This window comes from Saccoglossus kowalevskii, chromosome 2 (assembly GCF_978046115.1).
Source record: "Saccoglossus kowalevskii chromosome 2, keSacKowa6.1, whole genome shotgun sequence".
NCBI classification, from domain to species: domain Eukaryota; kingdom Metazoa; phylum Hemichordata; class Enteropneusta; family Harrimaniidae; genus Saccoglossus; species Saccoglossus kowalevskii.
The window spans coordinates 5,459,603-5,485,553 of NC_140642.1; the positions used below are offsets into that span (position 1 = coordinate 5,459,603).

The 25,951-nt window shown below is 40.1% G+C and overlaps 2 long non-coding RNA genes across 3 annotated transcripts; both read right to left on the bottom strand.

Moving 5' to 3' along the window:
* Nucleotides 1-2,920: 2,920 nt before the first annotated feature.
* LOC146748070 (uncharacterized) lies at nucleotides 2,921-7,852 on the bottom strand. 2 transcript variants are annotated; one of them, XR_014931042.1, is made up of 2 exons: nucleotides 7,797-7,852; nucleotides 2,921-3,066 (listed from the first exon to the last, which is right to left on the bottom strand). It is a non-coding gene; the product is annotated as an uncharacterized LOC146748070 (long non-coding RNA). The 2 variants fall into 2 exon arrangements; XR_014931041.1 differs by lacking the exon at nucleotides 7,797-7,852 and adding an exon at nucleotides 3,175-3,203.
* A 6,097-nt stretch (nucleotides 7,853-13,949) lies between these two features.
* Nucleotides 13,950-15,258, bottom strand: LOC144345921 (uncharacterized). The gene is made up of 3 exons (XR_013419435.2): nucleotides 15,182-15,258; nucleotides 14,939-15,068; nucleotides 13,950-14,537 (listed from the first exon to the last, which is right to left on the bottom strand). It is a non-coding gene; the product is annotated as an uncharacterized LOC144345921 (long non-coding RNA).
* Nucleotides 15,259-25,951: the final 10,693 nt, after the last annotated feature.

Consider the following 25,951-nt stretch of genomic DNA (forward strand, 5'->3'; position numbering starts at 1 on the left):
GTATCTTAAAAACTGCAGAGTCATAAGATGTTTTTGGTTGATTTCGACCAGCTCGCCATCTGGTCTTGTCATTAACCTTTATCAGTATATGTCATGGCAACCACTGTCAAACTGACTGAAATATAAATCATGATACAACCCCCTGTTTTACATTCTGCATGTTCTCCGAACATACCGTTCCAATACCAAGGATGTCATCACATTTATATTTCACACGTCAAATACATCAACAATTGTTATGCAAGTAAAATACACTCTAATATAACAAAATACATAGTTTCAAATGAGTAAATACAATGATTACATATGGTAATTATAATTTCAAATAAAAAGCTATAAATTTAAATACTACTGTTATGATTCTAAAATACAATAGTTATATATATTTAAATAAAAAGATTATGAGGTTAAATACATTGGTTATATTTTCGAATATCCTACTCTATCAAGGAGAGGTGCCAGCACTTCACTTGCTATCCCAATTATTCAGTATTGGGTTCCATATCTACTGCATACTAGTAATATCCCTGGGAATCTCGGTATATACTTCAGATAGACCTACCAATAATCTATAATGATTCCCCACCCCTTCCACAGCCATGCACTTACTATCTTTCCACTTTGGTATCTTAACGGCTTTGGGCAAAGGAATTACACGTTCTACACCATGAAATTTGTATTTTAAATCACCCCATTCGATATTCAACACGGACGAAATTATACCACGTTCAACTGTTAAATTCTCGATCACGGGTCGCTTTGCAAAGGCCAAATGACTCGGAGACACGTACAGGGTCATAACATTTACCAAGACATACAGCTTGTCATTGGATATCTCTAAAATTAACTTAGTACAGGGCAATTTAGGTGCACGATACATTATAGAGCGATTACAATAACACTTGCACAATCGAATAACCGCCAATATTAATAAGAATCCTGAACACATTAAAATCAGAATTAACGTTTCATTTCGAAGTTGGATCATGGAACTCTTCAAATCTCGCAAGGGGTGGTCCGTAATTAACTCGTCCACTGGCAAATATAACGTTTTAGCCCGGGCCCTGGGAAGGGTTGCAATCAATATGCTCAAAGTTCTCACCTTACAAACTGTATATACTGACAAAATCAGTGACCCTGTGCATATAATAGCCAGAATGGTTTCAATTATAGTAATAGTTTTGACTTCCAAAAACGGTAAGGCAGGGGTTTCATCCGTAATGTCGCTAAATAATTTGTCTGCTTTAGAATAATAAATTGGTTTATTTTTCCTTAATAAATCTGCCGTTCTGTTTAAATCTACCACCAAACGTGCGTCAGAACGTACAATTTCCTCGAAATTCCCTCTGTTAATGGTGATGTTAGGGAGTTGTACTCGCCACGGGTTTTCATACACCGATTCCCCCGTAATTTCTGTCAAATCATCTGGGTCATAAAAGGGTATTAAAAATGGCAAATTTACCGGATGCAGAAACGTGGGGGCCTCGTCTTCTGTGCAACTGGTTAACAATGGCGATATATAGCAATTGTCGGATTTTATAGCGCATCCACAGGGCAATTTAATTATACACATTGTACAACCTTCAATAGGCTCAGGGCTTTTATCCCCGCATGCTATTAACCATTTTGTATCATTGCTATTCACCAAAATATTCCCCTGTCCGATTTCGAGAATCTTAGGGTCGTATACTGGGTTGAGTATTAAATCTATTTTACATGTGTTATGAATTTCCTCTTTATTATCATAGAACAAGGCCTTCGTACACGACGACTTACGCATATTTATCATGGTAATCACAGAGGGACAATCTTTTACTGTCAGACCAGTACAAGACGAAATTTGGTCTGTACTCATTTCAATGTAGTAAGTTTCATCTTCATTAACCCCAAAATACTCTGCAACTGACGTTACCTTCGTGCGCCCGTTCTTTGCTGTATTATTGTCGAAATGCTGAGGTTTATCACCTAAATCATAAGGGAGGGGCATAGGCATGACTATCACTTTATACACTTCGAATATGTCATTTTTGTTGTAATGGGGATTCCAACCTTTACGTACACATTATTGTCTGTACGCCGAAATGTCACTCTCGCATTGTGGTAATAATAATTCAAATTCGTGTATGCTATATCAAAATTAGGATATTTCTTTCGTAGTTTCTTTCGCACTGCCCTTAAAGCATCCCCTAACACTCTCGGTCCTACCAACTGCAAAGGTAACCTTTCTTGTAATAACACGTCAATCGAACTCACCCTACGTTGTGTCTCCCTTTCAAGTAACTGTAACGCTTGCAGCCGTTGAATAGCATATCGAAACATTAAATGTGTGGATCGCCGTTCATAATTTAATTCTTTTTCTAACGCCTCTTGATTTAGTTCCATTCTGTTCAAGCGCTTTCTCCATTGCGATAAATCAGATACGATCGAATAAATGGCCTCATGATTTTCCTTAATCCCATTCAGAGCATTCTCTATTCTTTTATTCGTTGTGAAAACATATGAATTTAAATCATCTTCGTATGCAACAATTTGATCTGTCATAACCTCGGTGGAACTTTCCAATGCCGCTACATGTCGTCTCAAAATATTTACGTCGTTCGACGTGGCCGTTCCGAATAAAGATTTCGATACCTTCCCTACAAAGTCTAATAATCCCCTTTTTCGTCGTTCATTTCCCAAATTCTTTTTCTCTATCGTTGGAAATAACACACGAATCGCTCGTTCATCTCTCGAAATATGATATATATAGAACTTATTCTGTTGTTCGACTAACTTCAAAGTTTCCCCGTATTCCTCACAAAACTTCGGAATGAGGTGAACTGTTTCGTTCGAACATAATGACTCATTCACACTCATCATAGGAATATCTAAATAAGGTATTGCGAACGTATGATGCCAGTACGTTAAGCTGTTATCGATGTTTGCTACCCGTTCAAACAATACTCCATAATTGGGGCGCAGAACATAATCTCTCATCTGCACAGACGGTTTCCATCGTACGACCAGTAATACACTAATAAATATCAACGCTATTCTCATCTTGACATCAATTTCTCGGGAGACGCACTATAAATTAGTAATGAAATGAAAAGAAAGGGGTATGACACATGATAAATGAAAAATTCGTGGCCAACTCTCAATTTGCGTGGTCGAATGGTAGAATTAAGTACCCACCTAAAGCGTTTCCTATGTTCTCATCAAATTGTCCATGGCGTCACCGCCTGGCGTCTTCATGAAAGTGTGACCCCAACACCAAACCCGTACGTAGCTATAGCGCGGACATCACACCTCCATGTAATTTAAACTTAGGCTTTATCATGGATTCTTTCCACGCTCTTTGAGAAATGATCTCGTATGAATGAATTCGTTAAGTATTATCGTTAGTAATGAATGATGTGCGTCCCAGGGACTAAATAACACTCGTCTTGTCACACACTAATCTCTTTTTAATATACTTTTAAACCATTAATTAACTTTTCCCGCCTTCTTTTATTCGCTTTTGTCGACCCCATAAGGGGTATCGGATGGTCTTCTAAAAATAATCTCGCCTGTTCGTTTAAATTCTCATAACATTCCCAAGAATTTTGATCTTTTGGGTACCCCACCCATTTAATAAGATACTCTTTTCTACCGTTCCTCAGCCTACCCTTAATAATCTTTTCGATTCCAAAATATCCGCTATTCTTACTATTCATCTCTGTGTCTCTGGGCCCTACCGAATCATTTTCTCCTTCGGGTATATCATCTAAATTAGGAACATTTTCTCCAAGAATTTCCGTTTGAGTGGATGGGGGTTCACTTTGCATTTCCGTACCCCTCTCATCAGCATTCACGATTTCAAACTCAGGGGCTTTCCCAAATATATCCCCTTCATTTTGTTCCTCGCGTAAAGCTCCGCGTTTCAGTCTGTTTACATGAACTATATTTTTTAATATTTTCCCATCGCATACGCGTTGCAATCGAAAGTTCACGGGAGATACTTTTTCGAACGTGCGATATGGGCCGTGCCACCGATGTTCTAGTTTTTTACTCAATCCCGATGTTGCTTTAGGCGTGTACAAATAAACAATATCCCCAACTTGGAACGTACTTTCTTTCGCTCTCCTGTCAAAATAATATTTCATTTTTTCTTGATTAGCCTCAATGCATTTTAAAGCAGTCTCATGGGCAACCTTTAATTTTTCTTTCAGTAATTCCGCATAATCTCGTTCTGGTTCTAATAACACTGTGTCTATTGGCAACGTCGCCCGTCTCCCATATGTTAAGTAAAACGGTGTTTCTTGAATCGTTTCCTGTTTAGTTACTCTATACGCAAATAACGCGGCCGGTATAAATACATCCCAATCTTCCTGTCTAGAGTCGCAAAACTTAATATTTGAATTAATGTTTGATTAAAACGTTCCGTATTCGCGTTACATTGTGGGTTATATGGCGTCGTGTTTGCTTTTCTGATTCCAAACATTTGGCAGGTCGCTTTGATTACTTCCGACAAGAAATTTTGACCCCTGTCTGACAAGAGACATCTTGGTGCTCCGTACCTGCATATAATTTCATCAAATAGAATCCTAGCTGTTGTTCGAGCATTCATGTTTTCCGTCGCGAACGCCTCAGCCCATTTCGTAAAATAATCAGTAAACACGATAATATACCGATTTCCCGCCCGAGTTTTATGCATGGGCCCAATAAAATCAACTCCGACCCTATGCCAAGGGGCTTCTATTTTTAACGGTATCAAGGGGGCCTTGGAGCGTAGTTTAGGAGATTTCCTAGTGGCGCAATCTACACACGTAGACACCCAACTATGGATTTCAGAAGCCATTTTTGGCCAATAATAACGCTGCCTGATTGAAGCATAAGTTCTTGCAAACCCAAAATGACCTGCCGTTACTTCATTGTGAAATTGTTCTAAAACGCGATTTCTTAATTTATGCGGAATGACTAACTGTTTTACGCAATCCTGTTCTTTACTAAATTTACCCTTGGGGAACCAGAGGTGATATAATTTTTCATTCTCCATAACATATTCGTCTCTAGTATATGCTAATATTCGCGCCTTGCGCGGTTCAGGCGGTAGGGTCCCGTTTATTAAATAATCTATTATTTGGCTTATCTCTGGGTCGGCTCGTTGCATTTCGCTAACATTACACCAGCCTGTGTCTGCAGGCGTTCCACCGACTACATTTTCTTCACAATATACGTCTACTGTTCCTTCATTATTAATTTCCGGTTGGACTTTATCAGTTACTAAGGATACTATTCCAATCAAATCATCGTCTCCCTCTAATTCTGTAATCGTTTGGGACCCCTCATAGGTACGTCTAGACAATGCATCCGCGTTTTGGTGAATCTTACCGGGCCTATGTACAACTTCAAAATCATACTGTTGTAGGGCAATGACCCACCTTCCGATTCGGCCCTTAGGTCTTACTAACCCAAATATATACTTTAAACTTGAGTGATCTGTTATTACCTTGAACTTTGCGTGCCTTAAATACGGGTCGAAATATTTAATTCCTACCACTACGGCCAAAGCCTCTAATTACGCTCTGCCGGGGTCAACGCCCGCCCGCCATACGCAATAACTCTCTCACGTCCGTCTTGTATTTGCGATAAAATAAAACCGATGGCTTGGCCAGAGGCGTCGCAACTTAATATAAATGGCTTCTCAAAATCGGGGTATGCCAATATAGGCGGATTTGTTAGCGCTTCTTTCAGCTGTTCGAATGCCTGTTGACATTCTTCCGTCCATTCAAACGCAATATTTTTGCTAGTCATTGTATTCAAAGGCCTGGCTATTTTCGCATATTGGAACACTAACTTTTTATAATAATTACAAATACCTAAGAATCCTCTCAAACTTCTTACATCACGTGGAACGGGGAAATCCCTTATGGCTGCACATTTTTCTGGATCTGCTCTGATACCGTCCTTACTTATCACGTGACCTAAATATTTAACCTCTCTACACGCAAAATTACATTTTGATAACTTCAGTTTTAAATTAGCCTTTCTTAACTTTTGGAATATTTGATTCAGGTCCCCCAAATGTTTCTCAAAAGTATCGGAAAATACGATTATATCATCTAGATAAACTAAACAACTCTTCCAATTCAATCCCCTAAGCACAATATTCATGAGCCGTTGAAATGAATGTCCACTCCCAGCGACCCCCATCGGACATCGGTTAAATTGATAATTCCCAGCATGGGTCGTAAATGTAGTGAGTTCACAACTATCTGGATGTAGGTCTAATTGGAAATATCCACTTTTTAGATCAAGCGTCGAAAAATATTTGGGTTTGGCTATTCCTAAGGAGTCAAAACAATCCACTATTAAGGGTAAGGGGTATGGTTCTAATTTTGTGATTGCATTCAACTTCCTATAGTCGACACAGAATCGATAAGCACCCCCAGGTTTCGTAACCAAGACAACCGGAAAACTCCATTCCGAAACAGAAGGTGAAATTATATCTTCAGATAACATATCATTAATTTGTTTTTCAATCTCCGATCTTTTTTGAGGAGTGACCCTGTATGGCCGACAACTAATTGGGTCGGGGTCGCCTACTAATCTTATTCTATGTTGGATTAATTTTGTGTGACCCATGTGTCCGGCAATTTCGGCAAATATATCTCCATTCATATTTAGGAATTTCCTTAACCTTTCTTTTTGTTCAGAGTTTAAATCTGCCCTCGCCATGTCAATATTGAAAGGGTTTACTGTTTCACTAGGGTGATCATCGTACTTGAACTCATTCAAACTTAAGTGCTCCCCCTCTGAGCCGACGTTAATTATGCCAGTATCCGGGGTCAAACATTGTATCATTCCAACTTTAATGCCTCGAGGAATTTGAATTTCTGTGTCTAACGGATTCATTACTCTAATTGGCACCTTATTCTTATGTATTTCAAAAATGCCTTTTGCAGTCAATAACCCATACTTAGATAAATTATTCACGCACTTATTTTCTGCAATTACCCCGTTTGGATAATGATATCGAGTTTTACAAGTCATAATTTGCTGTGTCTTGGGAGGAATTGTAATACTATTTTGTGTCCATATTGGCGACTTCGGTCTCAAATGAAACTTTCGGGATGAGAAATCAATAACTGCTTTATGTTCCGCTAGAAAGTCTGCCCCAATTATCACATTACTTTTTGTATAGTCGACAATGTGGAAAGGAATAGTCACTTTTTGATCCGCTATTTCTGCCTTAACATAGATTCGACCCTTGAGCGGAACTATTTGACCGTTCACAGTACGTGCTGAACTTCGAGGGGGGGGGGGATATATTTTACGATTTCTCAAGTTTGGAAAGTTTCGTATGAAACTTCTTGAAATAACTGAAATCTCAGCTCCCGTGTCTACCAATGCCCATACATAATCATTATCTAATTTTACTTTAATTAAACTATTTCTATAGATATCGGTTGATACTGAACACAAAAGAGGGCTGTCTACCATCCTTTTCTTATGGCTAGTCAGTCTATTCTCCGCCCTTACTAAAATAGACTTCTTGGGTTTAAATTACCCCCTTGTTTTTCGTTATCACAATTTTTAGCAATATGGCCTTTCGCCCCACAACTATAACAAATTATATCTTTTGAATTTCCTTTTTGTGTCCCTCTTCGACACTATCTCGCCCTATGACCCCTTTTGCCACAATTATAACAATTTCCACTGAAATAACTTCCACGGCTGTAACAGCCGGCTGCTGAATGACCCTGCTTATTACAAATGCCACATATCGGAATTGTATTGAATTTTCTACCTTGGTAAATTAGGTTTGAACCAACCTGACTCTCTGGTCCCTGGAACTGCTGCGGGCTGTATACGTACTGCGGTCGATGTTGTTGTAATAATTGTTCAGTTTTCTGTGCTAACCTTTCCACACTGAATTCAATCGCTGATAGATCTGCGCCATTCTTTTTTTTCTCGCCTTCCTGCATCTGACAAGCTATCTCACTCAGTCTGGCTCTTCGTCTCGCTTCATCAATGGTTTGAGGCTGATGGACAATCACCTGACTCTTGATGTCATTCCGTAGCCCGGCGCGAAAATAACGTAATTGTTCTTCGGGTGTTTTACGAAGTCGAGCACAACGCGACTTGATATTTGCCGCGTAATCTTCTACGGATTCGTCGGCCCCTGTTTTCGCTCAGACAGTTCTTGTTCTAGTATCCAGTCTAAATCGGCGTTTTCAAAATATGCAATAAAGGCCGCCGTTAAAGCTTCATAATCATCTCTTACTTGGGCTGGCAATTCATTTACCCACATCTCGGCTGGGCCAGTCATCAACATTCTGAATCCTGCCGCTTTTCTATCATTCGGCAGTTGGTTAAAGTCTGCGTACGCATTAAATCTCTGTAACCAGGATGTTGCGTTCTCTGATTGTTTACCTTTAAACGGAGCTGGCCCGATTTCCATGTTGACAGGCGTTGGACGATTTTGAAGATCTTCCACCACTTCCTGAATTCCTTCTACCACTTGTTGTGTCATTCTTTGGTCTCCAGCAATGGCTTGTGTCATTTGTCCAAGATGTTCCGTTAAAACTTCACGAATCCCTTCCATCATGTATGTCTTTTGTCTTGTAATCATACAGTGTTCCCAGGATGATTTTTGTGTTGAACACAATGCCCGGATTCTCCACCACGTGTGATAGGTATTTTTGATGGTTAAAAACCTTTCACTTAGGTAACCGGGATTCGGTCGTTTCCACGCTAGGCTGACAAAAGACACACACAAGCTTTGTTCATGTTCCCAAAACGATTCTCTGCCAAGTCCCCAGTTTTCACCCGAGACAGCATTAAATCAATCTTTATTTCTTGTCACCCCTTAACCAATTACAATCAGTATAAGAGACTCCAAGGCCTTCCAACAAACAACCAATTACATGAAAGTTTTACACATCATAATCAATTAATTACTCGTCAAGCTGTCTAGAGAAAACATTTCTATATATTGTCAACGCCAACTAATATTGATGGGGTAATAGTCTCGAACTAACATTCCACAAAGATACCACCTTAGTTAAAATCGCAAACAACATTGGTTTAGAATTACAGCTACTGTCTTGTATCTTAAAAACTGCAGAGTCATAAGATGTTTTTGGTTGATGAGCTCGCCATCTGGTCTTGTCATTAACCTTTATCAGTATATGTCATGGCAACCACTGTCAAACTGACTGAAATATAAATCATGATAAAAGCATAAAACGCACGTTTTTGACAAAAATTTATTTATTGGCATTTGAAAACTATTGTTAATAAGATTAATGCGAGTTATACTTGTTTTAATTAAGGGGCTACGATGTAAAGAAAATTTATATGATGAATGGCAATTTTCTACGAATTCGTGACTCAATAATGATGTAATTGGGATGATCGACCACACGGTACTGTGATGAAGTTATACATTCCGAAAATATTTGGATGTTGTCATGGTAACGGCGAATCAAGACGATTGAACACTAGTTGAATAGTAAAAATGAGTAACCCAATAACGCTGTTACATATTGACAGCAATAAACCACACCATGTCCCATTTCAATTCCACGGGCTTTCAATATTGTCATTACACTTACATGTTTTTAAATGAAATAAACAACAACTCTTCCACCCACTCAAGTACAGTCCCTGGATTCCAAGATATTCAAATGATCCTATAAAAGAAGGTACTAGTACTTCTGAAGAGCTTTATTAGCAATTCTAAATAAATTCAATACAGCAGAGCCCTCTCCTTGGCACCTCAGCAACGATTCAGCAGAGTCTTCTCCTGGGATAGAACTCAGCAACGACCCAGCAGAGCCTTCTCCTGGGATAGAACTCAGCAACGACCCAGCAGAGCTTTCTCCTGAGGTAGAACTCAGCTACGACCCAGCAGAGCCTTCTCCTGGGGTAGAACTCAGCTACGACCCAGCAGAGCCTTCTCCTGGGGTAGAACTCAGCAACGACCCGGCAGAGCCTTCTCCTGAGGTAGAACTCAGCTACGACCCAGCAGAGCCTTCTCTTGGGGTAGAACTCAGCTACGACCCAGCGGAGTCCTCTCCTGGGCACAATCTTTGTACTATAATTGGATTATTTGAGTTTCATTTGACAAAGTTAGTGTCGTCATGTTAACGGAACAAGGCTGGTGTCATCAAATTGATAGAACACGGCTGGTGTCGTCTTGTTGACTGAGCTAGTCTGGTGTCATGTTGATGGAACAAGGTTTGGAATGATTTGAACCCATTTGTCATTAAAATGTATGTGTACATTATTTAGTGTCTACTCAAATGAAACACGTTAGCATTCCTATGCAGGATTTGTTTGAATTCTTGTTGCAACCAGACATTGAATGTCAATCGAATGCTAATAACCTTCTCCTGGGGTAGAACTCAGCAACGACCCGGCAGAGCCTTTTCCTGAGGTAGAACTCAGCTACGACCCAGCAGAGCCTTCTCCTGGGGTAGAACTCAGCTACGACCCAGCAGAGTCTTCTCCTGAGGTAGAACTCAGCTACGACCCAGCAGAGCCTTCTCTTGGGGTAGAACTCAGCTACGCCCCAGCGGAGTCCTCTTCTGGACACAATCTTTGTACTATAATTGGATTATTTGAGTTTCATTTGACAAAGTTAGTGTCGTCATGTTAACGGAACAAGGCTGGTGTCATCAAATTGATAGAACACGGCTGGTGTCGTCTTGTTGACTGAGCTAGTCTGGTGTCATGTTGATGGAACAAGGTTTGGAATGATTTGAACCCATTTGTCATTAAAATGTATGTGTACATTATTTAGTGTCTACTCAAATGAAACACGTTAGCATTCCTATGCAGGATTTGTTGGAATACTTGTTGCAACCAGACATTGAATGTCAATCGAATGCTAATAACCTTCTCCTGGGGTAGAACTCAGCAACGACTCAGCAGAGCCTTCTTCTGGGGTATAACTCAGCTACGACCCAGCAGAGCCTTCTCCCTGGGTAGAACTCAGCTACGACCCAGCAGAGCCTTCTCCTGGGGTAGAACTCAGCAACGACCCAGCAGAGCCTTCTCCTGGGATAGAACTCAGCAACGACCCAGCAGAGCCTTCTCCTGGGATAGAACTCAGCAACGACCCAGCAGAGCTTTCTCCTGGGATAGAACTCAGCTACGACCCAGCAGAGCCTTCTCCCTGGGTAGAACTCAGCTACGACCCAGCAGAGCCTTTTCCTGAGGTAGAACTCAGCTATGACCCAGCAGAGCCTTCTCCTGGGGTAGAACTCAGCTACGACCCAGCACAGCCTTCTCCTGGGATAGAACTCAGCAACGACCTGGCAGAGCCTTTTCCTGAGGTAGAACTCAGCTACGACCCAGCAGAGCCTTCTCCTGGGGTAGAACTCAGCAATGACCCGGCAGAGCCTTTTCCTGAGGTAGAACTCAGCTACGACCCAGCAGAGCCTTCTCCCTGGGTAGAACTCAGCTACGACCCGGCAGAGACTTTTCCTGAGGTAGAACTCAGCTACGACCCAGCAGAGCCTTCTCCTGGGGTAGAACTCAGCTACGACCCAGCACAGACTTCTCCTGGGGTAGAACTCAGCAACGACCTGGCAGAGCCTTTTCCTGAGGTAGAACTCAGCTACGACCCAGCAGAGCCTTCTCCTGGGGTAGAACTCAGCAACGACCCGGCAGAGCCTTTTCCTGAGGTAGAACTCAGCTACGACCCAGCAGAGCCTTCTCCTGGGGTAGAACTCAGCTACGACCCAGCAGAGCCTTCTCCTGGGGTAGAACTCAGCAACGACCCGGCAGAGCCTTCTCCTGAGGTAGAACTCAGCTACGACCCAGCAGAGCCTTCTCTCGGGGTAGAACTCAGCTACAACCCAGCGGAGTCCTCTCCTGGGCACAATCTTTGTACTATAATTGGATTATTTGAGTTTCATATGACAAAGTTAGTGTCGTCATGTTAACAAAACAAGGCTGGTGTCATCAAATTGATAGAACACGGCTGGTGTCGTCTTGTTGACTGAGCTAGTCTGGTGTCATGTTGATAGAACAAGGTTTGGAATGATTTGAACCCATTTGTCATTAAAATGTATGTGTACATTATTTAGTGTCTACTCAAATGAAACATGTTAGCATTCCTATGCAGGAATTGTTAGAATTCTTGTTGCAACCAGACATTGAATGTCAATCGAATGCTAATAACCTTCTCCTGGGGTAGAACTCAGCTACGACCCAGCAGAGCCTTCTCCTGGGGTAGAACTCAGCTACGACCCAGCACAGCCTTCTCCTGGGGTAGAACTCAGCAACGACCTGGCAGAGCCTTTTCCTGAGGTAGAACTCAGCTACGACCCAGCAGAGCCTTCTCCTGGGGTAGAACTCAGCAACGACCCGGCAGAGCCTTTTCCTGAGGTAGAACTCAGCTACGACCCAGCAGAGCCTTCTCCTGGGGTAGAACTCAGCTACGACCCGGCAGAGCCTTCTCCTGGGGTAGAACTCAGCAACCACCCGGCAGAGCCTTCTCCTGAGGTAGAACTCAGCTACGACCCAGCAGAGCCTTCTCTCGGGGTAGAACTCAGCTACAACCCAGCGGAGTCCTCTCCTGGGCACAATCTTTGTACTATAATTGGATTATTTGAGTTTCATATGACAAAGTTAGTGTCGTCATGTTAACAAAACAAGGCTGGTGTCATCAAATTGATAGAACACGGCTGGTGTCATCTTGTTGACTGAGCTAGTCTGGTGTCATGTTGATAGAACAAGGTTTGGAATGATTTGAACCCATTTGTCATTAAAATGTATGTGTACATTATTTAGTGTCTACTCAAATGAAACACGTTAGCATTCCTATGCAGGAATTGTTGGAATTCTTATTGCAACCAGACATCAAATGTCAATCGAATGCTAATAACCCACATAATTAATGAATCATTTAACTTCAGCGTTGCCTATCAAAGGTTAAATATCTATGCCCTATATCACCATTAAATCCAATTTGTGATAACAATCAACCATAAATTCAGGACCATCCTGAAATTCCCTTTGCCCTATACTTACTTTACTTTACTAGACTATGGTGGTAGAAACTGACTTCAGTCCAACTACACGGAGCAACGTACACAGACTTATACTTATATTTATGTTACAGGTTCCATACCAAATGCAAAGGCCCACTGGAAGTAATTAATAATGAGTTTGTTAGAAATCAGTGCTAGCCAACCGTGATAAAGTCTGTGTAGGATTCAAAGCAGATTAAACGGACTTTCACTAAATTGTGAATGTTTAGTTTGTCTATAGGATGTCTTGAACATTCAATGTCGGCACTGATTAGCCTTGCCTTGGTCCTAAACAGGTTCACTGTAGGTCCTCTGCTTTTAAATAAACTGTGTTTACCCTTTCACATATCTTTGCTGCTATTGCTTGGTTTTGTATAACCATTTTACCTTGTCATCAAACTTTACACTGGTTATCAATTTAAAGTTGATTACATTTGTTTTAATTCAGTCGATGATACTGGACCATCAGCGCCTACATACCAAAGTCAGACAAATTCTATCATTGCTGAACAAGTGTCTTCTACGGGAGTTGTGCATTTTAACCATAATTAATTTGAAACGAACTTTTAGCTCGTTATATTTGTGAAATATCTTTGTTAAAATTTTGACGACCTAGCGTCAGACATGTACATATGTAAAATTCCCTTTTCTTATGTTTCCCATTTCGGGTTTGGTTACCTTCATGAGATGGTCAAAATATAAAAATATCAGAGAAATGAACTTAATCACAACGTGTGCGATATTCCCCGCTCCAGAAAGCACTAGAAGCTTTGTTGTCGTGGGAAAAACTAATTTATATAAATCAGTATTACGACAGGAACACGGCATGTATATATGATCGAGAATATCGCTACCGGAAAGATGGTGTACATCTCTCTAAACACACATGATAGAAAACAGACATCGTAACATTATGTTATTTAAAAGACGTGACATCAAAACTGCATTTAAAATATTTTTATTGATAAAGAGAAACAAAATGGCATTGTTCACCTTTCGTGAAAAACTTTGATAACATCGCCAGGGTACGTCATACTGAGATAAATATCTAATTAGAGGTCGGCAACTGTTAAATGTACGTGCTCGTCAGTAAACATCTCATTGCCTCTCCACCTCCATATGTGTTCATTTTCATGCCGCCATTTGGGACTTTCGGGCAATCATAAAATGAAAGCAAGAGGGAGTACCAATTCATATATTCATAAATCATGTATCCAAAGCCATATTGGACAAGCTGAGCATGTGACATCATCAGCATTGCGTCTATGTGATATTCTGTAAGTTTTAAAAGTATAAGTGTAAAAACTATAAATCTGACGATAAAATGTTATGTACATAAATTCATATCTCGCGATAACGTTGTGGGTTACATGCTCTCACGTCATTGTACGGATACTCGATGATAAGTATATCATGTCACCACGAGAAATGTCTTGCCTTTAGAATCGCCTGGTTACTGTTTTGCTAACGTGAGTATCAAGGAGGTAAGCACTACGCCAACCAACGAAGTCATAGAGCTGGCTGTGCTTTCTGTAATCAAGAGAAGAACAATAACAGTATTAAATTAATAGATTCAACGTCATGGTAACGGCAATTCAGCTGTGTTTGATAGTTATGTCGGAAACAGCGTGACAGATCATAATCAGTACGAACATCCTTGTTGATATCATGCTTTCAGTGGTAATAATGATGGTGGTTACTGGGAGTTGCATCCCACCAAGTTTGAGATGGCTGTCTGTCTCTAACACGAGAGGAGGTGATAAAATGCCTTTTTATGGAGGGGGAAAAGTCGGCATAACGGAATCTAAAACCGAGAACCACGAAAATACTAAAAAAGCACCTTTGTTACAGACGATCATGTGCCGACAATTGCATTAAAATGGCAGCTTTGTTTTTTTAAGTAAAAAAAAAGTTATTGGTAATTGACCTACCTACAGTTGGTCCTGTATCAGTTGAGTTGGCGTTCCCGTCTGTTACAGATTCTGTAATCACTGGCTCTGCTGTCTGGGCCTGTATAGCTGCGATATACACGGCTAACACGCATAGAAGAGCTAAATATACCTAGAAACAGTATAAAACAGGTGGTTTAAAATATGTAAGGCGATGTCATCGACAAGCTTGCAGGTATAACGAATATGCTCTATATTAAAAAATCTATATAAAAAAAAACGTACCTTGCTCATATTCATCATTATTGAAAGATGTTCAAATCTAAAGACCTACTGCTACACTGTGAATCGACGGCGTCTATGAGCAATTTGGGACGATTCATTGCCTATTAATATGAAAATACAACAAAGATAGTGCCAGGATGTATCATGGTCGTCATAGTTATGAACCTTCTAAACAAGACGCCATTGGTCAATGTTTGTAACATAATCTCTAACTGGAGCAAGGTACAAGGGGCGGTGCATATGATGAACACAACAACTAATACCATGACTACGCTTTATACATGCTTTCACGTGAATCAACAAGCCGTACGTGTCGTCTTTTTTTCTCAAGTGAGATCTGTCAACATGAGAAACGGCCGCTTCTGAAATTTTTTTCACGTTGAACTAGTAAAGATGTATCGTGATGTTGCACATCGATCGTACGTTAATTTCAGGACGTCGACGACAATACAGTCGTTTTAAATATGTAAAATTAAACGATTATACATTCAAGTTGATTTGGAAATAATAATTTTGTGGACTTTTTGTCTCGATGAACTCATTATGAAAATAGGATAATGAGTTTATTATTTAAAGATAGTGACCGTCCATCTCTATATACATGAGGATGAGGTTGGCATTTTAAAGCATAAAACGCACGTTTTTGACATCAATTTATTTATTGGCACTCCAAAGCTATTGTTGATAAGACTAACACAAGTTATACTTGTTTTCATTTGGAGGTCACGATGTCAATAAAATTGGTATGATAAGTGGTAATTTTCTACGAATTCGTGACACAATAATTCCTATGATCAACCAATGCGTACTGTGATCAAGATGATTACACACCAATTGAATAGTAAAAAGAAAGTCACCAAATGAGTAACCCAATAATGCTGTTACATATTGAAAACAATAAACCACATCATGTTCCATTTCAATTCCACGGGCTTTCAATACTGTCACTGCACAAACTTGTTTCCAATGAAATAAAAACAACAACTCTTTCACCCACTCAAGTACAATCACAGTATTCGTCATGTTGATCGAACAAAGCTTGGTGTTGTCATGTTGACCTAACAAGGCTGGTGTCGTCATGTTGAAGGAACAAGACTAGTGTCGCCAAGTTGACGGTACAAGGCTAGTGTCGCCATGTTGACAGAACAAGACTGGTGTGGTCATGTTGGTGGAACAAGGCTAGTGTTTTCATGTTGACGAAAGAAGGCTGGTGACACAGCCATGTTGACAGAACAAGACTGGTGTGGTCATGTTGATGGGACAAGGCTGGTGTCGTCATGTTGATGGAAAAAGGCTGGCGTCACCATGTTAACAAAAGAAGACTGTTGACGGAACAAGGTTGGTGTCATCATGTTAATGGAACAAGGCTGGTGTCGTCATGTTGGTAGAGGAAGGGTGTGTTGCCATGTTGATGGAACAAGGCGTCATCTTGACGAAACAAGGCTGTCGTCATATTGATGGAAGAAGGCTGGCGTCGCCATGTTGATGAAAAAAGGCAGGTGTCGACATATTAATGGAACAAGACTGGTGTTGTCATGTTGATTGAACAAGGCTAGTGTGTCATGTTGACGGAATAGGGCTGGTATCGCCATGTTGATGAAGGAAGGCTGGTGTTGCCATGAGAACAAGGCTGATGTCGTCATGTTGATGGAATCAGGTGTCGTGTTGAGGGAACAAGGTTGGTGTAGTCATGTTGATGGAACAAGGCTGGTGTCGTCATTTTGAAGGAATCAGGCGTCATATTGACGGAACAAAGTTGATGTCATCATGTTGAAGGAACAAGGTTTGTGTACTCATGTTGACAGAACAAGGCAACTGTCGTCATGTTAACAGAACAAGGCTGGTGTCATCATGTTGATGGAACAAGACTGTTGTCGCCATGTTGACGGAACAAGATTTGTGTCGTCATATTGACAGAACAAAGCTACTGTCGTCATGTTGGCAGAACAAGGCTGGTGTATCATGTTGATGGAACAAGACTGTTGTCGTGTTTAGTGTCTACTCAAATGAAACACGTTAGCATTCCTATGCAGGAATTGTTGGAATTCTTGTTGCAAACAGACATTGAATGTCAATCGAATGCTAATAACCTTCTCCTGGGGTAGAACTCAGCAACGACCCGGCAGAGCTTTCTTCTGGGGTATAACTCAGCTACGACCCAGCAGAGCCTTCTCCCTGGGTAGAACTCAGCTACGACCCAGCAGAGCCTTTTCCTGAGGTAGAACTCAGCTACGACCCAGCAGAGCCTTCTCCTGGGGTAGAACTCAGCTACGACCCAGCAAAGCCTTCTCCTGAGGTAGAACTCAGCTACGACCCAGCAGAGCCTTCTCCTGGGGTAGAACTCAGCTACGACCCAGCGAAGTCGTCCCCTGGCCACAATCTTTGTACTATAATTGGATTATTTGAGTTTCATTTGACAAAGTTAATGTCGTCATGTTAACAAAACAAGGCTGGTGTCATCAAATTGATAGAACACGGCTGGTGTCGTCTTGTTGACTGAGCTAGTCTGGTGTCATGTTGATGGAACAAGGTTTGGAATGATTTGAACCCATTTGTCATTAAAATGTATGTGTACATTATTTAGTGTCTACTCAAATGAAGCACGTTAGCATTCCTATGCAGGAATTGTTGGAATTCTTATTGCAACCAGACATCAAATGTCAATCGAATGCTAATAACCCACATAATTAATGAATCATTTAATTTCGGCGTTGCCTATCAAAGGTTAAATATATATGCCCTATATCACCATTAAATCCAATTTGTGATAACAATCAACCATAAATTCAGGACCATCCTGAAATTCCCTTTGCCCTATACTTACTTTACTTTACTAGACTATGGTGGTAGAAACTGACTTCAGTCCAACTACACGGAGCAACGTACACAGACTTATACTTATAGTTATGTTACAGGTTCCATACCAAATGCAAAGGCCCACTGGAAGTAATTAATAATGAGTTTGTTAGAAATCAGTGCTAGCCAACCGTGATAAAGTCTGTGTAGGATTCAAAGCAGATTAAACGGACTTTCACTAAATTGTGTATGTTTAGTTTGTCTATAGGATGTCTTGAACATTCAATGTCGGCACTGATTAGCCTTGCCTTGGTCCTAAACAGGTTCACTGTAGGTCCTCTGCTTTTAAATAAACTGTGTTTACCCTTTCACATATCTTTGCTGCTATTGCTTGGTTTTGTATGACCATTTTACCTTGTCATCAAACTTTACACTGGTTATCAATTTAAAGTTGATTACATTTGTTTTAATTCAGTCGATGATACTGGACCATCAGCGCCTACATACCAAAGTCAGACAAATTCTATCATTGCTGAACAAGTGTCTTCTACGGGAGTTGTGCATTTTAACCATAATTAATTTGAAACGAACTTTTAGCTCGTTATATTTGTGAAATATCTTTGTTAAAATTTTGACGACCTAGCGTCAGACATGTACATATGTAAAATTCCATATTCTTATGTTTCCCATTTCGGGTTTGGTTACCTTCATGAGATGGTCAAAATATAAAAATATCAGAGAAATGAACTTAATCACAACGTGTGCGATATTCCCCGCTCCAGAAAGCACTAGAAGCTTTGGTGTCATGGGAAAAACTAATTTATATAAATCAGTATTACGACAGGAACACGGCATGTATATATGATCGAGAATATCGCTACCGGAAAGATGGTGTACATCTCTCTAAACACACATGATAGAAAACAGACATCGTAACATTATGTTATTTAAAAGACGTGACATCAAAACTGCATTTAAAATATTTTTATTGATAAAGAGAAACAAAATGGCATTGTTCACCTTTCGTGAAAAACTTTGATAACATCGCCAGGGTACGTCATACTGAGATAAATATCTAATTAGAGGTCGGCAACTGTTAAATGTACGTGCTCGTCAGTAAACATCTCATTGCCTCTCCACCTCCATATGTGTTCATTTTCATGCCGTCATTTGGGACTTTCGGGCAATCATAAAATGAAAGCAAGAGGGAGTACCAATTCATATATTCATAAATCATGTATCCAAAGCCATATTGGACAAGCTGAGCATGTGACATCATCAGCATTGCGTCTATGTGATATTCTGTAAGTTTTAAAAATATAAGTTTAAAAACTATAAATCTGACGATAAAATGTTATGTACATGAATTCATATCTCGCGATAACGTTGTGGGTTACATGCTCTCACGTCATTGTACGGATACTCGATGATAAGTATATCATGTCACCACGAGAAATGTCTTGCCTCTAGAATCGCCTGGTTACTGTTTTGCTAACGTGAGTATCAAGGAGGTAAGCACTACGCCAACCAACGAAGTCATAGAGCTGGCTGTGCTTTCTGTAATCAAGAGAAGAACAATAACAGTATTAAATTAATAGATTCAACGTCATGGTAACGGCAATTCAGTTGTGTTTGATAGTTATGTCGGAAACAGCGTGACAGATCATAATCAGTACGAACATCCTTGTTGATATCATGCTTTCAGTGGTAATAATGATGGTGGTTACTGGGAGTTGCATCCCACCAAGTTTGAGATGGCTGTCTGTCTCTAACACGAGAGGAGGTGATAAAATACCTTTTTATGGAGGGGGAAAAGTCGGCATAACGGAATCTAAAACCGAGAACCACGAAAATACTAAAAAAGCACCTTTGTTACAGACGATCATGTGCCGGCAATTGCATTAAAATGGCAGCTTTGTTTTTTTAAGTAAAAAAAAGTTATTGGTAATTGACCTACCTACAGTTGGTCCTGTATCAGTTGAGTTGGCGTTCCCGTCTGTTACAGATTCTGTAATCACTGGCTCTGCTGTCTGGGCCTGTATAGCTGCGATATACACGGCTAACACGCATAGAAGAGCTAAAGATACCTAGAAACAGTATAAAACAGGTGGTTTAAAATATGTAAGGCGATGTCATCGACAAGCTTGCAGGTATAACGAATATGCTCTATATTAAAGAATCTATATAAAAAAAACGTACCTTGCTCATATTCATCATTATTGAAAGATGTTCAAATCTAAAGACCTACTGCTACACTGTGAATCGACGGCGTCTATGAGCAATTTGGGACGATTCATTGCCTATTAATATGAAAATACAACAAAGATAGTGCCAGGATGTATCATGGTCGTCATAGTTATGAACCTTCTAAACAAGACGCCATTGGTCAATGTTTGTAACATAATCTCTAACTGGAGCAAGGTACAAGGGGCGGTGCATATGATGAACACAGCAACTAATACCATGACTACGCTTTATACATGCTTTCACGTGAATCAACAAGCCGTACGTGTCGTCTTTTTTTCTCAAGTGAGATCTGTCAACATGAGAAACGGCCGCTTCTGACATTTTTTTCACGTTGAACTAGTAAAGATGTATCGTGATCTTGCACATCGATCGTACGTTATTTTCAGGACGTCGACGACAATACAGTCGTTTTTAAATATGTAAAATTAAACGATTATACATTCAAGTTGATTTGGAAATAATAATTTTGTGGACTTTTTGTCTCGATGAACTCATTATGAAAATAGGATAATGAGTTTATTATTTAAAGATAGTGACCGTCCATCTCTATATACATGAGGATGAGGTTGGCATTTTAAAGCATAAAACGCACGTTTTTTACATCAATTTATTTATTGGCACTCCAAAGCTATTGTTGATAAGACTAACACAAGTTATACTTGTTTTCATTTGGAGGTCACGATGTCAATAAAATTGGTATGATGAGTGGTAATTTTCTACGAATTCGTGACACAATAATTCCTATGATCAACCAATGCGTACTGTGATCAAGATGATTACACACCAATTGAATAGTAAAAAGAAAGTCACCAAATGAGTAACCCAATAATGCTGTCACATATTGAAAACAATAAACCACATCATGTTCCATTTCAATTCCACGGGCTTTCAATACTGTCACTGCACAAACTTGTTTCCAATGAAATAAAAACAACAACTCTTTCACCCACTCAAGTACAATCACAGTATTCGTCATGTTGATCGAACAAAGCTTGGTGTTGTCATGTTGACCTAACAAGGCTGGTGTCGTCATGTTGAAGGAACAAAACTAGTGTCGCCAAGTTGACGGTACAAGGCTAGTGTCGCCATGTTGACAGAACAAGACTGGTGTGGTCATGTTGGTGGAACAAGGCTAGTGTTTTCATGTTGACGAAAGAAGGCTGGTGACACAGCCATGTTGACAGAACAAGACTGGTGTGGTCATGTTGATGGAAAAAGGCTGGCGTCACCATGTTAACAAAAGAAGACTGTTGACGGAACAAGGTTGGTGTCATCATGTTAATGGAGCAAGGCTGGTGTCGTCATGTTGGTAGAGGAAGGGTGTGTTGCCATGTTGATGGAACAAGGCGTCATCTTGACGAAACAAGGCTGTCGTCATATTGATGGAAGAAGGTTGGTGTCATCATGTTGATGGAAGAAGGCTGGCGTCGCCATGTTGATGAAAAAAGGCAGGTGTCGACATATTAATGGAACAAGACTGGTGTTGTCATGTTGATTGAACAAGGCTAGTGTGTCATGTTGACGGAATAGGGCTGGTATCGCCATGTTGATGAAGGAAGGCTGGTGTTGCCATGAGAACAAGGCTGGTGTCGTCATGTTGATGGAATCAGGTGTCGTGTTGAGGGAACAAGGTTGGTGTAGTCATGTTGATGGAACAAGGCTGGTGTCGTCATTTTGAAGGAATCAGGCGTCATATTGACGGAACAAAGTTGATGTCATCATGTTGAAGGAACAAGGTTTGTGTACTCATGTTGACAGAACAAGGCAACTGTCGTCATGTTGACAGAACAAGGCTGGTGTCATCATGTTGATGGAACAAGACTGTTGTCGCCATGTTGACGGAACAGGGTTTGTGTCGTCATATTGACAGAACAAAGCTACTGTCGTCATGTTGACAGAACAAGGCTGGTGTATCATGTTGATGGAACAAGGCTGTTGTCGTGTTTAGTGTCTACTCAAATGAAACACATTAGCATTCCTATGCAGGAATTGTTGGAATTCTTGTTGCAACCAGACATTGAATATCAATCGAATGCTAATAACCTTCTCCTGGGGTAGAACTCAGCAACGACCCGGCAGAGCTTTCTTCTGGGGTATAACTAAGCTACGACCCAGCAGAGCCTTCTCCCTGGGTAGAACTCAGCTATGACCCAGCAGAGCCTTCTCCTGGGGTAGAACTCAGCTACGACCCAGCAGAGCCTTCTCCTGGGATAGAACTCAGCTACGACCCAGCAGAGCCTTTTCCTGAGGTAGAACTCAGCTACGACCCAGCAGAGCCTTCTCCTGGGGTAGAACTCAGCTACGACCCAGCAAAGCCTTCTCCTGAGGTAGAACTCAGCTACGACCCAGCAGAGCCTTCTCCTGGGTTAGAACTCAGCTACGACCCAGCGAAGTCGTCCCCTGGGCACAATCTTTGTACTATAATTGGATTATTTGAGTTTCATTTGACAAAGTTAATGTCGTCATGTTAACAAAACAAGGCTGGTTTCATCAAATTGATAGAACACGGCTGGTGTCGTCTTGTTGACTGAGCTAGTCTGGTGTCATGTTGATGGAACAAGGTTTGGAATGATTTGAACCCATTTGTCATTAAAATGTATGTGTACATTATTTAGTATTTATTTAGTGTCTACTCAAATGAAACACGTTAGCATTCCTATGCAGGAATTGTTGGAATTCTTATTGCAACCAGACATCAAATGTCAATCGAATGCTAATAACCCACATAATTAATGAATCATTTAACTTCGGCGTTGCCTATCAAAGGTTAAATATCTATGCCCTATATCACCATTAAATCCAATTTGTGATAACAATCAACCATAAATTCAGGACCATCCTGAAATTCCCTTTGCCCTATACTTACTTTACTTTACTAGACTATGGTGGTAGAAACTGACTTCAGTCCAACTACACGGAGCAACGTACAGAGACTTATACTTATAGTTATGTTACAGGTTCCATACCAAATGCAAAGGCCCACTGGAAGTAATTAATAATGAGTTTGTTAGAAATCAGTGCTAGCCAACCGTGATAAAGTCTGTGTAGGATTCAAAGCAGATTAAACGGACTTTCACTAAATTGTGTATGTTTAGTTTGTCTATAGGATGTCTTGAACATTCAATGTCGGCACTGATTAGCCTTGCCTTGGTCCTAAACAGGTTAACTGTAGGTCCTCTGCTTTTAAATAAACTGTGTTTACCCTTTCACATTTCTTTGCTGCTATTACTTGGTTTTGTATGACCATTTTACCTTGTCATCAAACTTTACACTGGTTATCAATTTAAATTTGATTACATTTGTTTTAATTCAGTCGATGATACTGGACCATCAGCGCCTACATACCAAAGTCAGACAAATTCTATCATTGCTGAACAAGTGTCTTCTACGGGAGTTGTGCATTTTAACCATAATTAATTTGAAACGAACTTTTAGCTCGTTATATTTGTGAAATATCTTTGTTAAAATTTTGACGACCTAGCGTCAGACATGTACATATGTAAAATTCCCTTTTCTTATGTTTCCCATTTCGGGTTTGGTTACCTTCATGAGATGGTCAAAATATAAAAATATCAGAGAAATGAACTTAATCACAACGTGTGCGATATTCCCCGCTCCAGAAAGCACTAGAAGCTTTGGTGTCGTGGGAAAAACTAATTTATATAAATCAGTATTACGACAGGAACACGGCATGTATATATGATCGAGAATATCGCTACCGGAAAGATGGTGTACATCTCTCTAAACACACATGATAGAAAACAGACATCGTAACATTATGTTATTTAAAAGACGTGACATCAAAACTGCATTTAAAATATTTTTATTGATAAAGAGAAACAAAATGGCATTGTTCACCTTTCGTGAAAAACTTTGATAACATCGCCAGGGTACGTCATACTGAGATAAATATCTAATTAGAGGTCGGCAACTGTTAAATGTACGTGCTCGTCAGTAAACATCTCATTGCCTCTCCACCTCCATATGTGTTCATTTTCATGCCGTCATTTGGGACTTTCGGGCAATCATAAAATGAAAGCAAGAGGGAGTACCAATTCATATATTCATAAATCATGTATCCAAAGCCATATTGGACAAGCTGAGCATGTGACATCATCAGCATTGCGTCTATGTGATATTCTGTAAGTTTTAAAAATATAAGTTTAAAAACTATAAATCTGACGATAAAATGTTATGTACATGAATTCATATCTCGCGATAACGTTGTGGGTTACATGCTCTCACGTCATTGTACGGATACTCGATGATAAGTATATCATGTCACCACGAGAAATGTCTTGCCTCTAGAATCGCCTGGTTACTGTTTTGCTAACGTGAGTATCAAGGAGGTAAGCACTACGCCAACCAACGAAGTCATAGAGCTGGCTGTGCTTTCTGTAATCAAGAGAAGAACAATAACAGTATTAAATTAATAGATTCAACGTCATGGTAACGGCAATTCAGCTGTGTTTGATAGTTATGTCGGAAGCAGCGTGACAGATCATAATCAGTACGAACATCCTTGTTGATATCATGCTTTCAGTGGTAATAATGATGGTGGTTACTGGGAGTTGCATCCCACCAAGTTTGAGATGGCTGTCTGTCTCTAACACGAGAGGAGGTGATAAAATACCTTTTTATGGAGAGGGAAAAGTCGGCATAACGGAATCTAAAACCGAGAACCACGAAAATACTAAAAAATACTAAAAAAGCACCTTTGTTACAGACGATCATGTGCCGGCAATTGCATTAAAATGGCAGCTTTGTTTTTTTAAGTAAAAAAAAAGTTATTGGTAATTGACCTACCTACAGTTGGTCCTGTATCAGTTGAGTTGGCGTTCCCGTCTGTTACAGATTCTGTAATCACTGGCTCTGCTGTCTGGGCCTGTATAGCTGCGATATACACGGCTAACACGCATAGAAGAGTTAAAGATACCTAGAAAGAGTATAAAACAGGTGGTTTAAAATATGTAAGGCGATGTCATCGACAAGCTTGCAGGTATAACGAATATGCTCTATATTAAAGAATCTATATAAAAAAACGTACCTTGCTCATATTCATCATTATTGAAAGATGTTCAAATCTAAAGACCTACTGCTACACTGTGAATCGACGGCGTCTATGAGCAATTTGGGACGATTCATTGCCTATTAATATGAAAATACAACAAAGATAGTGCCAGGATGTATCATGGTCGTCATAGTTATGAACCTTCTAAACAAGACGCCATTGGTCAATGTTTGTAACATAATCTCTAACTGGAGCAAGGTACAAGGGGCGGTGCATATGATGAACACAACAACTAATACCATGACTACGCTTTATACATGCTTTCACGTGAATCAACAAGCCGTACGTGTCGTCTTTTTTTCTCAAGTGAGATCTGTCGACATGAGAAACGGCCGCTTCTGACATTTTTTTCACGTTGAACTAGTAAAGATGTATCGTGATGTTGCACATCGATCGTACGTTAATTTCAGGACGTCGACGACAATACAGTCGTTTTTAAATATGTAAAATTAAACGATTATACATTCAAGTTGATTTGGAAATAATAATTTTGTGGACTTTTTGTCTCGATGAACTCATTATGAAAATAGGATAATGAGTTTATTATTTAAAGATAGTGACCGTCCATCTCTATATACATGAGGATGAGGTCGGCATTTTAAAGCATAAAACGCACGTTTTTGACATAAATTTATTTATTGGCACTCCAAAGCTAT